The 14647-nt window shown below is 47.3% G+C and overlaps 1 long non-coding RNA gene across 6 annotated transcripts in view; it reads left to right on the top strand.

Moving 5' to 3' along the window:
- The window catches only part of LOC111979275 (uncharacterized), a 74182-nt gene that overhangs the window by 33439 nt on the left and 26096 nt on the right, over window positions 1-14647 (top strand). For 3 of the 6 annotated variants that reach the window (XR_002879299.2, XR_011481557.1, XR_011481556.1), the window contains exon 5: window positions 7269-7332. This is a non-coding gene — a long non-coding RNA (uncharacterized lncRNA). Of the gene's footprint in view, window positions 1-7268; window positions 7333-7579; window positions 8246-14647 lie in introns of those variants that run through there. The other 3 variants (XR_002879303.2, XR_002879302.2, XR_002879301.2) reach the window with 3 other exon arrangements.

Here is a 14647-nt window from a genome sequence, read left to right as displayed (position 1 = left end):
GTGAAACGACAGACCTCCACAGGAATAAGGCACACACTGGGGGGGAGACTTAGAGCTATGCCACGGGAAGGAAAACACTGCGTAACACAGTAACACACATGAATGCGCTCCTTTATTGTCACAATAGCTCCGAAGTAACAACAAACATATTTTGTTACAATTTGTTATTTTTTGGTCATTTTTTCCCCCGGTATTTCAAAAGGCATACCACAGTGTTTTGAAAACAACTCCATCACAATGCTGCTAACAGTAATCCACTTCAGTTCTGTAATTAGTTAGATGAATCAGATGAATACGTCAGTCTTCAGGCTTTTCAGGTTTGGCAAGTCATGGAAACTTAAACAGTCACGCCACATACCCCCTGTTCTGGAAATAGCACCTAAGGCTTTTTAGAATAAGCAAAATGCTCAAATTATTGTGAATTTGTAGTTTCAGCCTCAGTCAGTGTTTAGTAGCTAGTTTGTTCACAATATATTTCCATATTAAGTGTTCGGTTGTTTTCATAAGTGTGTTTATGGCTGTAATGTTCTTGTAGATGACTTTGGAACAGTGAACTCTTTTGATGGCAATGCTTTTGGAGGAAAGGATGGATTTGCAGACTTTAGTCAAATGTCAAACAATGTAAGTTAGAGTGCTTTGTGGATGTAAGTAATATATATCGTACTCTCGCAACTTCCTTCGAATGATCTAATAATCCCTGCCTCTCTGGAAACCCTGTTTTCCACAGCTGATATGCGTGAGGCTCAGATTAATTCCTTAATTTATTACCGCTCTTCACCGAGCCCAGGAACAGGCGACGCGGGGCCAAACAGCTGTTATGCCTCGTTTCCCTCCTTCAGGGAACTTTTAGTTGTAGTCATAAAGTTATGTTCTCTTTCAGTCAGTCAACTTTGGTACAACATACTATGGAGAAAGATAATCACTCCCCAAGCCGACCCCAAAAAATACTAAATGAAATGGTCCACAGCAGACCACCCAGACCTGGCCCCGCCAGATGCATCAGTGTGGATATTACGTGCACTGCCTAGTGACTTTCCCTTGCCCCAGCTGTAAGCACACTGAGAGCAGTGACATCCAAGAGATAAAACCTCACAAAAGTGTGTGGTGATGCCCAACTCGCCGCAGCACTAATATCTCCTATAGTCAACCCTTTAAACAACGCCCAAGAAGCTTACAGACCCCTGGTGGAGTGGGCGCATACACCACTAGGTAACCCTTGCCCCTTGCTGCTATATGCCAGGGACATAGCCTCCGCAATCTAGTTGGAGAGAAACCGCTTAGAGTTTCCTGCCGTGAGCTGAACAAAAAGCTGATCACATTACCGGACATCCCGGGTCCGTTCAACGTATTTGTTTAAAGCTCTCACCGGACACAGGGCATGTAACTTCTGTTGCTCTTCAGAAACAAAAGGAGGCGGCGAAAAAGCTAAGGACCTATAGGGCATAGCCAGGACATTCGGAAGCAAAAACTCTTAGTCACCCAGGGGCGAACTGAGTACAGGAGGGTGTACAGACTACGCGTGGAGGTCCCCAAAACGTTTAGCCGAGGCCAAAGCCATGAGCAGGGAGGTTTCGTAGGATAGGATCTTCAGATCTAGAGGCTCAAAGGGGGCCGTACGCAGTGCCTCCAAAACCAGTGCGGCGCAATAGGTTTAGAGACTGGTCTGAGACGACGTACACCTTCCAGGAACCTCAAAACCAGGTGGTGGGCCCCCAGTGAGGCTCCGTCAATTCCCACGTGACACCCTGGGATAGCGGCCATGTACAATTTTAACGTAGAGAATGCCTGCCCCTGCTCGAAAAACTCCTGTAGAAACATAAGGATGTCCCTCACAGAGCACGTGCTCTGAATACAACAGGTTGACTGTGAAATGCTTACAAGCCCTAACCAACAGTGCAATTCTTTATATAATATAGACCTGGCGGGATTTTCCATTGACCGGCAGAACAGAGAAGCTACAGTTGAAGTCGGAAGTTTACATACACCTTAGCCAAATACATTAAAACTCTGTTTTTCACAATTCCTGACATTTAATCCTAGTAAAAATGCCCTGTCTTAGGTCAGTTAGGATCACCACTTTATTTTAAGAATGTGAAATGTCAGAATAATAGTAGAGAGAATAATGTATTGCAGCTTTTATTTCTTTCATCACATTCCCAGTGGGTCAGAAGTTTACATACAATCAATTAGTATTTGGTAGCATTGCCTTTAAATTGTTTAACTTGGGTCAAAATGTTTCGGGTAGCCTTCCACAAGCTTCCCACACTAAGTTGGGTGAAATTTTGGCCCATTCCTCCTGACAGAGCTGGGTGTAACTGAGTCAGGTTTGTAGGCCTCCTTGATCGCACACACTTTTTCAGTTCTGCCCACACATTTTTTATAGGATTGAGGTCAGGGCTTTGTGATAGCCTTGACTTTGTTGTCCTTAAGCCATTTTGCCACAACTTTGGAAGTATGCTTGGGGTCGTTGTCCATTTGGAAGACCCATTTGCGACCAAGCTTTAACTTCCTGACTGATGTCTTGAGATGTTGCTTCAATATAGCCACATCATTTTCCTCCCTCGTGATGCCATGTATTTTGTGAAGTGCACCAGTCCCTCCTGCAGCAAAGCACCCCCACAACATGATGCTGCTACCCCCATGCTTCACAGTTGGATTGGTGTTCTTCGGCTTGCAAGCCTCCCCCTTTTTCCTCTAAACATAATGATGGTCCTTATGGCCAAACAGTTCTATTTTTGTTTCATCAGACCAGAGGACATTTCTCAAAAAAGTACGATCTTTGTTTCCATGTGCAGTTCCAGGATTCATCCAATGGCATTGAGGAGTACACCACCTCAGTCATAGACTTCATCAATAAGTGCATTGACGACGTCGTCTCCACAGTGACCGTACGTACATAATCCAACCAGAAGCCATGGATTACAGGCAACATCCGCATTGAGCTGAAGGCTAGAGTTGCCGCTTTCAAGGAGCGGGAGACTAATCCGGACACTTATTAAAAAAATCCCGCTATGCCCTCAGATGGACCATCAAACAAGCAAACATCAATACAGGATTAAGATTGAATCCTACTACTCCGGCTCTGACGACCGTCGGTTGTGGCAGGTCTTGAAAACTATTACGGACTGTACAAAGGGAAACCCAGATGACGTGAGCCTACCAGACGAGCTAAATGCCTTTTTATGCTCGCTTCGAGGCAAGCAACACAGAAGCATGCACGAGAGTACCAGCTGTTCTGGATGACTGTGTGATAATTTCTTGCAATGCGTAAAGATAAACATCAGCCCTGCCAAAAATTCAGCCTCTACTCCTGAGAGAGAGGGTCCCAACTGGATAAAAGATCTGCACCCAAGTTGAGGCAACCGTGGACATGCATCTCCAAAGCGAGACCATGTGCGCACTGCTCCCCGGCAATAGGGAGCGAGCTAAGGTTAGGAGGGATAGTCTCTCCCCGTCTGTTGATACAGGCCACCACTGACATATTGTCATTTCTGACGAGCACAAGCTGGCCTGACAAAAGCAGGGGGAAGTGCCTGAGCGCCAGATACACCTTTAGTAGCTCTGGTTAACTGATATGCAGTACGTTCCTCGGGGAGGTACGTCTGTCGTGAGCACCTTGCGGGATACAACTTGGCCTATGGGAGCCCCCTGACATTAGCAGAAGGTCCCATCATTGGGCAATGACCCAAAGGCCTGACAGAGACACCCGACGCGACCGGCCTTGGCTGCGAGTGGCTAGCACTCAGCGCTAGAAGGGCCACATTAACAATAGCCCCAGGGGAAGGACTTCCATCACCTCCAGTAGGTGTAGGCTCTGGCAAAAATGCACTGTGACCCAGCTGAAAATTTGCTAGGCAGAGCCGCCGGAACCCGGGAAACCCACCGTGGGAATAGAGAAGCACGTATGCGAATTAGTCTAGCTCGAGACACAGAAATGTAATGCATTGAGATGGAGTCAGACAGCTCTTTTTCATTTTTTTTTTATGAAGCCTAGCCCTAGAGACAGTAGCATGGATGTCTCTAACACTGCTTGCCTCCCCGCAACCAGCCAATCGGCTGTAATAGCCAGAAGATCGTGAGCATTCTAAGTTCTTTACACTCTTAGGTGCTTGCTAAGGCCATGTAGGTCTACAATGGGATGCAAAGTCCCGTCCCTTTTTGAAACCAGGTAATAACGTCTGTACCAGCCGTCCTGGATCTCCGACATAAGAACCACTCGGGTTGACAGCTTCTGGAGACAGGAGGATATAACCCTTGAAAATGGGCACTGAGGCCTCGGGAACAGTCAACTTGATGCCGCTGTAGAAACATTGGGGGACACACAACAAATTTTAACCTGCACCCTGACGTTACTGTTAACATGATCCAAGGCAATACTGCGCATGTGCGCCATTAGTAAGAGCAGACAGCGAGCCTCCCGTGAGGTGCCGTCTGACAGGACGGGGAGCAACATTGTGGACTGGGACATTTTGGAGTTCATATGAACCACAGAGACTGTATATGGGATAATAGCATGGTTGTGTCCAACTCTGCTAGTTCCTTCGACTTCGCTACTAACCATCAATCGCCTACAGGGCCCATAACCTGCGTCACTAGACACCTCATAGGGAAGAGTGAGCCTACAGGCAGGAATCAGCAATGCATCTCAATAATGTGCCACCTATGGGGCAGGGGTGCACCCTTGTAGACAGAGAGCAAATCATCCAACTTGTTACTCCCACCCTGTGGAGATTGATGTACCCATTTAACCATGTGAACACCATGGAATGTGGGGTACCAGAGGGACTTTAAACATGGAAAAGCTTCCAACACATGTTGTGCTTCCGTGAGACTGTACAGGCTGCATGAAGCCCAGCCCCCTTATGGGCACAGAGGGCTCCGGCAATGGCTGACATAGTACCCCTTTTGTCGTAACAAAACTTGGGGGCACTGGTGTCACAGTAATGTTTTTGTGGAGGGGTGCAGCTGCTTGGGGACTACTTCCTCATTAGAGGAGCATGCCACCCCCATTTTCTCTAATCCCTCCAACTCCAGGAATTTTAAGTAGGAATGGGGTTGCCATTGTCAGGAGGCTCTTTAGCCTAAGCTAGGCTAGCTAACCTCTTTGACTGCAGCACGGTCCGTTTAGAATAACCAAGAGACTTAATGCTACGTATACTAAACAAGAAAGCTACCCAAGCAACTCCACTGTGGGGAGGCAGGAATAGCTAGTATGCAGCGCTTGTTAGCTAGCCTGGTCTCAAAAGTCTACGTAGGACCAGATCACCGAGGTGGGACCCGGACTGTTTTGGGAAGAGAGGCAAGAGGTGCATAACTAAGGCAGACACAGGGAGCAGGGGGATACCCACAGAACCTGGTTGCCCTCTCTCCTCGAGTAATCTCCCGTAACCGGCGACAGAGCGCACAGGAGCCGGGAGACATTCAAGCCGACCAACGACCCAAACCATCTCCACGTTCCGCAACTCAGGAAGTCACTATCGGAACCACCAAGACATGGTCGCAAACTCGAACCCAGCTTGTTTGTCGTTCGGTCGCGTTAGCCATCTTATTGATATAGCCAGGCCAAGCAATTTGAAGAATAGGTAATTGTTTGTGATTAAGAAACTTATGGGAACCTTACGAACTAAGGGACAGTTTAGTTGGCGCAACGTAAGACACCCTCTTGTTCCAATTGTTTGTTTTAGTAGCGTGAATTGTTCCTGTTCACACTTAGGTGAAAAGCGGAATAAGTTAAGGAATGAATCCCGCTTGACGCTTATCACCTTTGGAACGCGGGGCTTCCAGCAAGGTGGGGATTTCATTGGCCTAGTCAGGCATGATTGTAGAACTTTCAACCGAAGTCGCGACTCCCCATAATAAACTCAGCAAAAAAAAGAAACGTCAACTGAGTTTATTTTCAGCAAACATAACTGGTTTGGCCGCCAGCTGCATTAAGTACTGCAGTGCATCTCCTCCTCATGGACTGCACCAGATTTGCCGGTTCTTGCTGTGAGATGTTACCCCACTCTTCCACCAAGGCAAGTTCCCGGACATTTCTGGGGTGAATGGCCCTAGCCCTCACCCTCCGATCCAACAGGTCCCAGATGTGCTCAATGGGATTGAGATCCTGGCTCTTTGCTGGCCATGGCAGAACACTGACATTCCTGTCTTGCAGGAAATCACGCACAGAACGAGCAGTATGGCTGGTGGCATTGTTATGCTGGATGAGCCTGCAGGAAGGGTACCACATGAGGGAGGAGGATGTCTTCCCAGTAACGCACAGCGTTGAGATTGCCTGCAATGACAACAAGCTCAGTCCGGTGATGCTGTGACACATTGCCCCAGACCATGACGGACCCTGCACTTCCAAATCGATCCTGCTCCTGAGTACAGGCCACGGTGTAACGCTCATTCCTTCGACGATAAACGCGAATCCGACCATCACCCCTGGTGAGACAAAACCGTGACTCGTCCTGTCTGGTCCAGCGACGGTGGGTTTGTGCCCATAGGCGATGTTGTTGCTGGTGATGTCTGGACAAGCCCTCAGTCCAGCCTCTCTCAGCCTATTGTGGACAGTCTGAGCACTGATCGAGGGATTGTGCGTTCCTGGTGTAACTCGGGCAGTTGTTGTTGCCATCCTGTACCTGTCCTGCAGGTGTGAGGTTCGGATGTACCGATCCTGTGCAGGTGTTGTTACACGTGGTCTAGCACTGCGAGGGCGATCGGCTGTCTGTCCTGTCTCCCTGTAGCGCTGTCTTAGGCGTCTCACAGTACGGACATAGCAATTTATTGCCCTGGCCACATCTGCAGTCCTCATGCCTTCTTGCAGCATGCCTAAGGCACGTTCAGGCAGATGAGCAGGGACCCTGGACATCTTTCTTTTGGTGTTTTTCAGAGTCAGTAGAAAGGCCTCTCTAGTGTCCTAAGTTTTCATTACTGTGACCTTAATTGCTTACCGTCTGTAAGCTGTTAGTGTCTTAACGACCGTTACACAGGTGCATATTCATTAATTGTTTAAGCATGGGAAACAGTGTTTAAACCCTTTACAATGAAGATCTGTGAAGTTATTTGGATTTTTACGAATGATCTTTGAAAGATAGGGTCCTGAAAAAGGAACATTTATTTTTTAGCTGAGTTTATGTTGTACCAAGGTTGTCTGACTGAAAGAGAACCACTGTATGACTGTCCAGACAAAATGTAGGCTCTTTAAAGCTTCTGTTTAATAACTATGTTTTAAAGTGTTCATTTTGGATTTGTGTGCTTTGTTTTTTTTCTTATGCTGGGATAAGAAGCCAGACAATCCTGTTATGCATCCAAAGAAAAACGTGCCTGACAGACCTGCACCTCCCTATGGTAAGTGTGTGTGTGCACGTGTGCGGATTATTACAAGCTACAACTCACTGTAATAGTTGGCATAATACACAGTTCATCCTTAAGTCACCAAAAAAAAACGTTTTACTCTTGTTACATCAAAGGAACAAAACAGATACTGAAGACTGAGGTGTGTAAGTTCACAAAAAAGACTAGATAAAACAATATATATATATATTTTGTATAAATTTTATTTTACTTTTTCCCCCTTTTTCTCCCCAATTGGTAGTTGGTCTTGTTCCATCGCTGCAACTCCTGTACGGACTCGGCAGAGGCGATGGTCGAGAGCCATGCGTCCTCCGAAACACGACCCCCGCCAAGCCGCACTGCTTGTTGACACACTGCTCGCTTAACCCCGAAGCCAGCCGCACCAATGTGTCGGAGGAAACACCGTACAACTGGCGACCGTGTCATCGTGCATGCGCCCGGCCTGCCACAAGGAGTCGGTAGAGTGCGATGGGACAAGGACATCCCGGCCGCCCAAACCCTCCCCTAACCCGGATGACGCTGGGCCAATTGTGCGCCACCTCATGGGTCTCCTGGTTGCAGCCGGCTGCGACACAGCCCGGGATCGAACCCGGGTCTGTAGTGACGCCTCTATCGCAGTGCCTTAGACCGCTGCCCCACCCGGGAAACCCCTTAAAAAAGGTTGAAAAAAGTTTTCATGGGTCAAAATGCCACAAGTCAAAAAAAAAAATGCTTCTATTGTTAAATCTGTTTATCTAATTAATTGTTAAAAAAAAAAAATAATCTAAGTAGTTGCTTAGTTAATTGTGTCTGTGTGTACTTGGGGAAATGTCAGTTAGGTAGACGTAGGAGAGGTTTTGATGTGTCAGCATTGCAGAGCAACTCATTTTTGGTCTAACACTGTCTTATTAAACTTGTGTGTGCTCGCCTTGTTAGTACTTCCCTTTTCTCTCCCCCTCTGTCGTTCTATAGTGAATGTGCAGAGCACCCGGTTTCTTCTTCTTTAGAAGTAGGTAGTAAACAGGAAAGCTGTTGGTACAGATAAGGTCTGTTTTTGCTTGAGCAAAGACTGATTACCATATTGTTTACCAACCAAACCATCTACTGAGGTGGTGTCCGGATTAAGATGTGAATTAACCAGTGCCTCGAAAATATGGTAATTTTAGTGGAGGGAATGGGTAGTTAGMATGGGAAAAATAGTTTAAGCCTATTTTTAGGCTTAATTTCACTCAGCATTCAAAAAGGAGATTTAGCAAAGCTAAATGTGTCAACATTTGAATATACCCACATTTTGCCCACATTTCCCTCAGTGTGTGTGTGTACCCTGTGCCTCTCTTCCTCTGTGAAGTCTCTGTCACTCCACTGGCAGCAGCCACATTTCAGATGTGGTGATGTGTCAACTATTCACCTTCATCATTGCTCTCGAATCTCTTAAATCTCTCAGAGAGGAGCAGTGAAGGGTAGACTAGCTACTACAGGTGCTCCTTTTGTCACCCTGCTGTGCCTTCAGCTGTTCAGCATGTTCCAAATGTATTTAAATAAATCCTCATTTACCCACGCATTTCACATGGGTTGAAACACACTTTACAGTGCTTGATGCACCATCAAGCAAAGCCCACCACAACAATTTTGTAGTTGCATTAGCTAGTGAACCCAATAATGTATATCGGTTTTTCTAAGTACACACTTCTGACATCCAGTAATATTGAGTCCATTTGAACTGTTCGGTCAAGGCTCATCACCTATGGCTGTTGTCATTAGTAAACAAACATTAAGTGGTGTATGTCAGGACAACAATAGAGAGACCGTCATATTATATTAAATGAATAGTGTTGCAACCACACAGATAACAGATCTTCATTGTTCTAACTATTAACACAATTCATGGACATCCCTCCATTTTCCATACATACATTATTTTGTACATTATCAAGTTAATTTAAATGAGAGAAACCAGTGGCTGGATGATGTCGTTATGTAAAATGTGTGAAGAATGTAAACTGTAGTCAAGGCTGTTGTCACTGTGCTGCTACTGCCAATGTGTTGCTAAATGAGGAAAGGAGACTAGAGAGGAGAATAGAAACCTTTATCATCCTGGAAGGGCAATTTGCTTCTCAGCAGGTAATCAAAATACATACATTAAAAGAAAAAGAATAGACACTCCGATGCAGTAATTTATTCACCAACATTTCGACAGCAAGCTGTCTTTGTCAGGGTTTCATGAATACATACAAGCAACATTTAGACAAATGAGAGCGAATTTGAAGAGACTGACATGTCAAATACGAAAGAAAGTGCTAAACTAATGCCATTGACAGGACTGAGAGAAAGTCCGTTTTTTTTCCTCTACAGCCCTGCTACTACAGTCACAGAGCACAGAGAAAGTGATGGTCTTTTCTACAGCTTTCGAGTCAGTCTACATCCCAAATGCCATCCTATTCCCTATACAGTGCAGTACTTTTGACCAGAGCCCTAAAACCCCAGAGCATTTTTACATTACATTTAAGTCATTTAGCAGACGCTCTTATCCAGAGCGACTTACAAGTTGGTGCATTCACCTTATGATATCCAGTGGAACAACCACTTTACAATAGTGCATCTAACTCTTTTAAGGGGGGGTTAGAAGGATTACTTTATCCTATCCTAGGTATTCCTTAAAGAGGTGGGGTTTCAGGTGTYTCCGGAAGGTGGTGATTGACTCCGCTGACCTGGCGTCGTGGGGGAGTTTGTTCCACCATTGGGGTGCCAGAGCAGCGAACAGTTTTGACTGGGCTGAGCGGGARCTGTACTTCCTCAGAGGTAGGGAGGCGAGCAGGCCAGAGGTGGATGAACGCAGTGCCCTTGTTTGGGTGTAGGACCTGATCAGAGCCTGAAGGTACGGAGGTGCCGTTCCCCTCACAGCTCCGTAGGCAAGCACCATGGAGGGAGGAGAAGGTGGCAAAAAGCTTCCTAGGGTTAGAGGCAGATGCTTGGAATTTAGAGTGGTAGAAAGTGGCTTTAGCAGCAGAGACAGAAGAGGAGAATGTAGAGAGGAGGGAGTGAAAGGATGCCAGGTCCGCAGGGAGGCGAGTTTTCCTCCATTTCCGCTCGGCTGCCCGGAGCCTGTTCTGTGAGCTCGCAATGAGTCGTCGAGCCACGGAGCAGGAGGGGAGGACCGAGCCGGCCTGGAGGATAGGGGACATAGAGAGTTAAAGGATGCAGAAAGGGAGGAGAGGAGGGTTGAGGAGGCAGAATCGGAGATAGGTTGGAGAAGGTTTGAGCAGAGGGAAGAGATGATAGGATGGAAGAGGAGAGAGTAGCGGGGAGAGAGAGCGAAGGTTGGGATGGCGCGTACCATCCGAGTAGGGGCAGTGTGGGAAGTGTTGGATGAGAGCGAGAGGGAAAAGGATACAAGGTAGTGGTCGGAGACTTGGAGGGGAGTTGCAATGAGATTAGTGGAGGAACACATCTAGTAAAGATGAGATCAAGCGTATTGCCTGCCTTGTGAGTAGGGGGGGAAGGTGGAGGGTGAGGTCAAAAGAGGAGAGGAGTGGAAAGAAAGAGGCAGGAGGAATGAGTCAAAGGTAGACGTGGGGAGGTTAAAGTCACCCAGAACTGTGAGAGGTGAGCCATCCTCAGGAAAGGAACTTATCAGGCGTCAAGCTCATTGATGAACTCTCAAGGGAACCTGGGGGCGATAAATGATAAGGATGTTAAGCTTGAAAGGGCTGGTAACTGTGACAGCATGGAATTCAAAGGAGGCGATAGACAGATGGGTCAGGGGAGAAGAGAGAATGTCCACTTGGGAGAGATGAGGATCCCAGTGCCACCACCCCGCTGACCAGAAGCTCTCGGTGGCGGTGGAACACGTGGGCAGACGAGGAGAGAGCAGTAGGGTAGCAGTGTTATCTGTGGTAATCCATGTTTCCGTCAGTGCCAAGAAGTCGAGGGACTGGAGGGAAGCATAGGCTGAGATGAACTCTGCCTTGTTGGCCGCAGATCGGCAGTTCCAGAGGCTGCCGAGACCTGGAACTCCACGTGGGTCGTGCGCGCTGGGCCCACAGGTTAGAGTGGCGGCGGCCACGCGGTGTGAAGCGTTTGTATGGTCTGTGCAGACAGGAGAGAAGAGGGATAGACAGACACATAGTTGACAGGCTACAGAAGAGGCTACGCTAATGCAAAGGAGATTGGAATGACAAGTGGACTACGCGTCTCGAATGTTCAGAGAGTTAAGCTTACGTTGCAAAAAATCTTATTGACTAAAATGATACAGTGCTGCTGGCTGGTGAAGTAGGCTAGCTAGCAGTGGCTGCGTTGTTGACTTAGTTTGAAAGTGTAGCTGGCTAGGTAGCTCGATAACTGGCTAGGTAACCTTGACAATTACTCTAAACTACACAATTATCTTGGATACAAAGACAGCAAAGACAACTATGTAGCTAGCTAACACTACACTAATCAAGTCGTTCCGTTGTAATGTAATAGTTTCTACAGTGCTGCTATTCGGTAGACGGTAGACGTTGGCTAGCTGGCTAGCTGCTGGCTAGCTAGCAGTGTTGCCTACGTTAGAAGGACGAAATAGCTGGCTAGCAAACCTCGGTATTCGATAATTACTCTAAACTACACAATTATTTGGATACAAAGACAACTATGTAGCTAGCTAACACTACACTAATCAAATCGTTCCGTTGTAATGAATAGTTTCTACAGTGCTGCTATTCGGTAGACGGTAGACGTTGGCTAGCTGGCTACGCTGCTGGCTGCTAGCAGTGTTGACTACGTTAGAAGGACGAAAAATAGCTGGCTAGCTAACCTCGTGTAATTACGATAATTACTCTAAACTACACAATTATTTTGTTAAAAGACGGCTATGTAGCTAGCTAAGATCAGCAAATCAAACCGTTTGTACTGTAATGAAATGAAATGTAATACTACCTGCGGAGCGAAATGCGAAACACCTTCGTGTAACGAAGGTGGTCCCGTGTGGCTCAGTTGGTAGAGCATGGCGCTTGCAACGCCAGGGTTGTGGGTTATTCCCCACGGGGGGACCAAGGATGAATATGTATGAATTTCCAATTTGTAAGTCGCTCTGGATAAGAGCGTCTGCTAAATGATCTAAATGTAAATGTAAACGGAAGATCGAAGCCACAAAAAAGAGCACAAGTATGCACTTTTTGGTGCAGGATTCTTATTATACAGACGTGATTTTTATTTTGCACATCAATCTGTCATCAATCAATTGACACCAAATATGTTTTGTGTAGCGCATGTGAACAAATCCATTTATTGTCCACAGTTTAAACATAGCCGGCCTAATATGAGAATTTGTATGTCATATTCAAGTACTGTACTCTTTACATATTCAAGAAGAATGGCAACTTTTAATAGTATATTTATTTACATTTACATTCATTTAAGTCATTTAGCAGACGCTCTTATCCAGAGCGACTTACAAATTGGTGCATTCACCTTATGATATCCAGTGGAACAACACTTTACAATAGTGCATCTAACTCTTTTAAGGGGGGGGTTAGAAGGATTACTTTATCCTATCCTAGGTATTCCTTAAGAGGTGGGGTTTCAGGTGTCTCGGAAGGTGGTGATTGACTCCGCTGACCTGGCGTCGTGAGGGAGTTTGTTCCACATTGGGGTGCAGAGCAGCGAACAGTTTTGACTGGGCTGAGCGGGACTGTACTTCTCAGAGGTAGGGAGGCGAGCAGGCCAGAGGTGGATGAACGCAGTGCCCTTGTTTGGGTGTGGGACCTGATCAGAGCCTGAAGGTACGGAGGTGCCGTTCCCTCACAGCTCCGTAGGCAAGCACATGGTCTTGTAGCGAGGTGCGAGCTTCAACTGGAAGCCAGTGGAGAGACGGAGGAGCGGGTGACGTGAGAGAAACTTGAAAGTTGAACACAGCGACGGGCTGCGGCTTCTGGATGAGTTGTAGGGGTTTAATGGCCACAGGCAGGGGAGCCAGCCAACAGCGAGTTGCAGTAATCCAGACGGGGAGATGACAAGTGCCTGGATTAGGACCTGCGCCGCTTCTCGCGTGAGGCAGGGTCGTACTCTCTGCGAATGTTGTAGAGCATGAACTCACAGGAACGGGTCACCGCTTGATGTTAGTTGAGAACGACAGGGTGTTGTCAGGATCACGCCAAGGTTCTTGCACTCTGGAGGAGCAAATGGAGTTGTAACCGTGATGGGAGATCATGGAACGGGCAGTCCTTCCCGGGAGGAAGAGCAGCTCGTCTTGCCGAGGTTCAGCTTGAGGGTGGTAATCGTCATCCACACTGATATGTCTGCCAGACATGCAGAGATGCGATTCACCACCTGGTTATCAGAGGGGGGAAAGGAGAAGATTAATTGTGTGTCGTCTGCATAGCAATGATAGGAGAAGACCATGTGAGGATATGACAGAGCCAAGTGACTTGGTGTATAGCGAGAATAGGAGGGGCTAGAACAGAGCCCTGGGGGACACCAGTGTTGAGAGCACGTGGTGCGGAGACAGATTCTCGCACGCACCGGTAGGAGCGACCTGTCAGGTAGGAGCAATCCAAGCGTGGGCCGCGCCGGAGATGCCCAGCTCGGAGAGGGTGGAGAGGAGGATCTGATGGTTTCACAGTATCAAAGGCAGCCGATAGGTCTAGAAGGATGAGCAGAGAGGAGAGAGAGTTAGCTTAGCAGTGCGGAGAGCGCTCCGTGACACAGAGAGCAGTCTCAGTTGAATGACTAGTCTTGAAACCTGACTGATTTGGATCAAGAAGGTCATTCTGGAGAGATAGCAGGAGAGCTGGCCAAGGACGGCACGTTCAAGAGTTTGGAGAGAAAAGAAAGAAAGGGATACTGGTTGTAGTTGTTGACATCGGAGGGATCGAGTGTAGTTTTTTCAGAAGGGGTGCGAACTCTCGCTCTCTTGAAGACGGAAGGGAGTAGCCAGCGTCAAGGATGAGTTGATGAGCGAGGTGAGGTAAGGGAGAAGGTCTCCGGAAATGGTCTGGAGAAGAGAAGGAGGGATAGGGTCAAGCGGGCAGGTTGTTGGGCGGCCCGCCGTCACAAGACGCGAGATTTCATCTGGAGAGAGAGGGGAGAAAGAGGTCAAAGCACAGGGTAGGGCAGTGTGAGCAAACCAGCGGTGTCGTTTGACTTAGCAACGAGGATCGGATGTCGTCGACCTTCTTTCAAAATGGTTGACGAAGTCATCAGCAGAGAGGGAGGAGGGGGAGGAGGATTCAGGGGAGGGAAAGGTGGAAAGAGCTTCCTAGGGTTAGAGGCAGATGCTTGGAATTTAGAGTGGTAGAAATTGGCTTTAGCAGCAGAGACAGAAGAGGAGAATGTAGAGAGGGGGAGTGAAAGGATG

Source organism: Salvelinus sp. IW2-2015, linkage group LG19 (assembly GCF_002910315.2).
Source record: "Salvelinus sp. IW2-2015 linkage group LG19, ASM291031v2, whole genome shotgun sequence".
Lineage (NCBI taxonomy): Eukaryota > Metazoa > Chordata > Actinopteri > Salmoniformes > Salmonidae > Salvelinus > Salvelinus sp. IW2-2015.
This window is presented reverse-complemented; position numbering and strand designations above follow the sequence as displayed.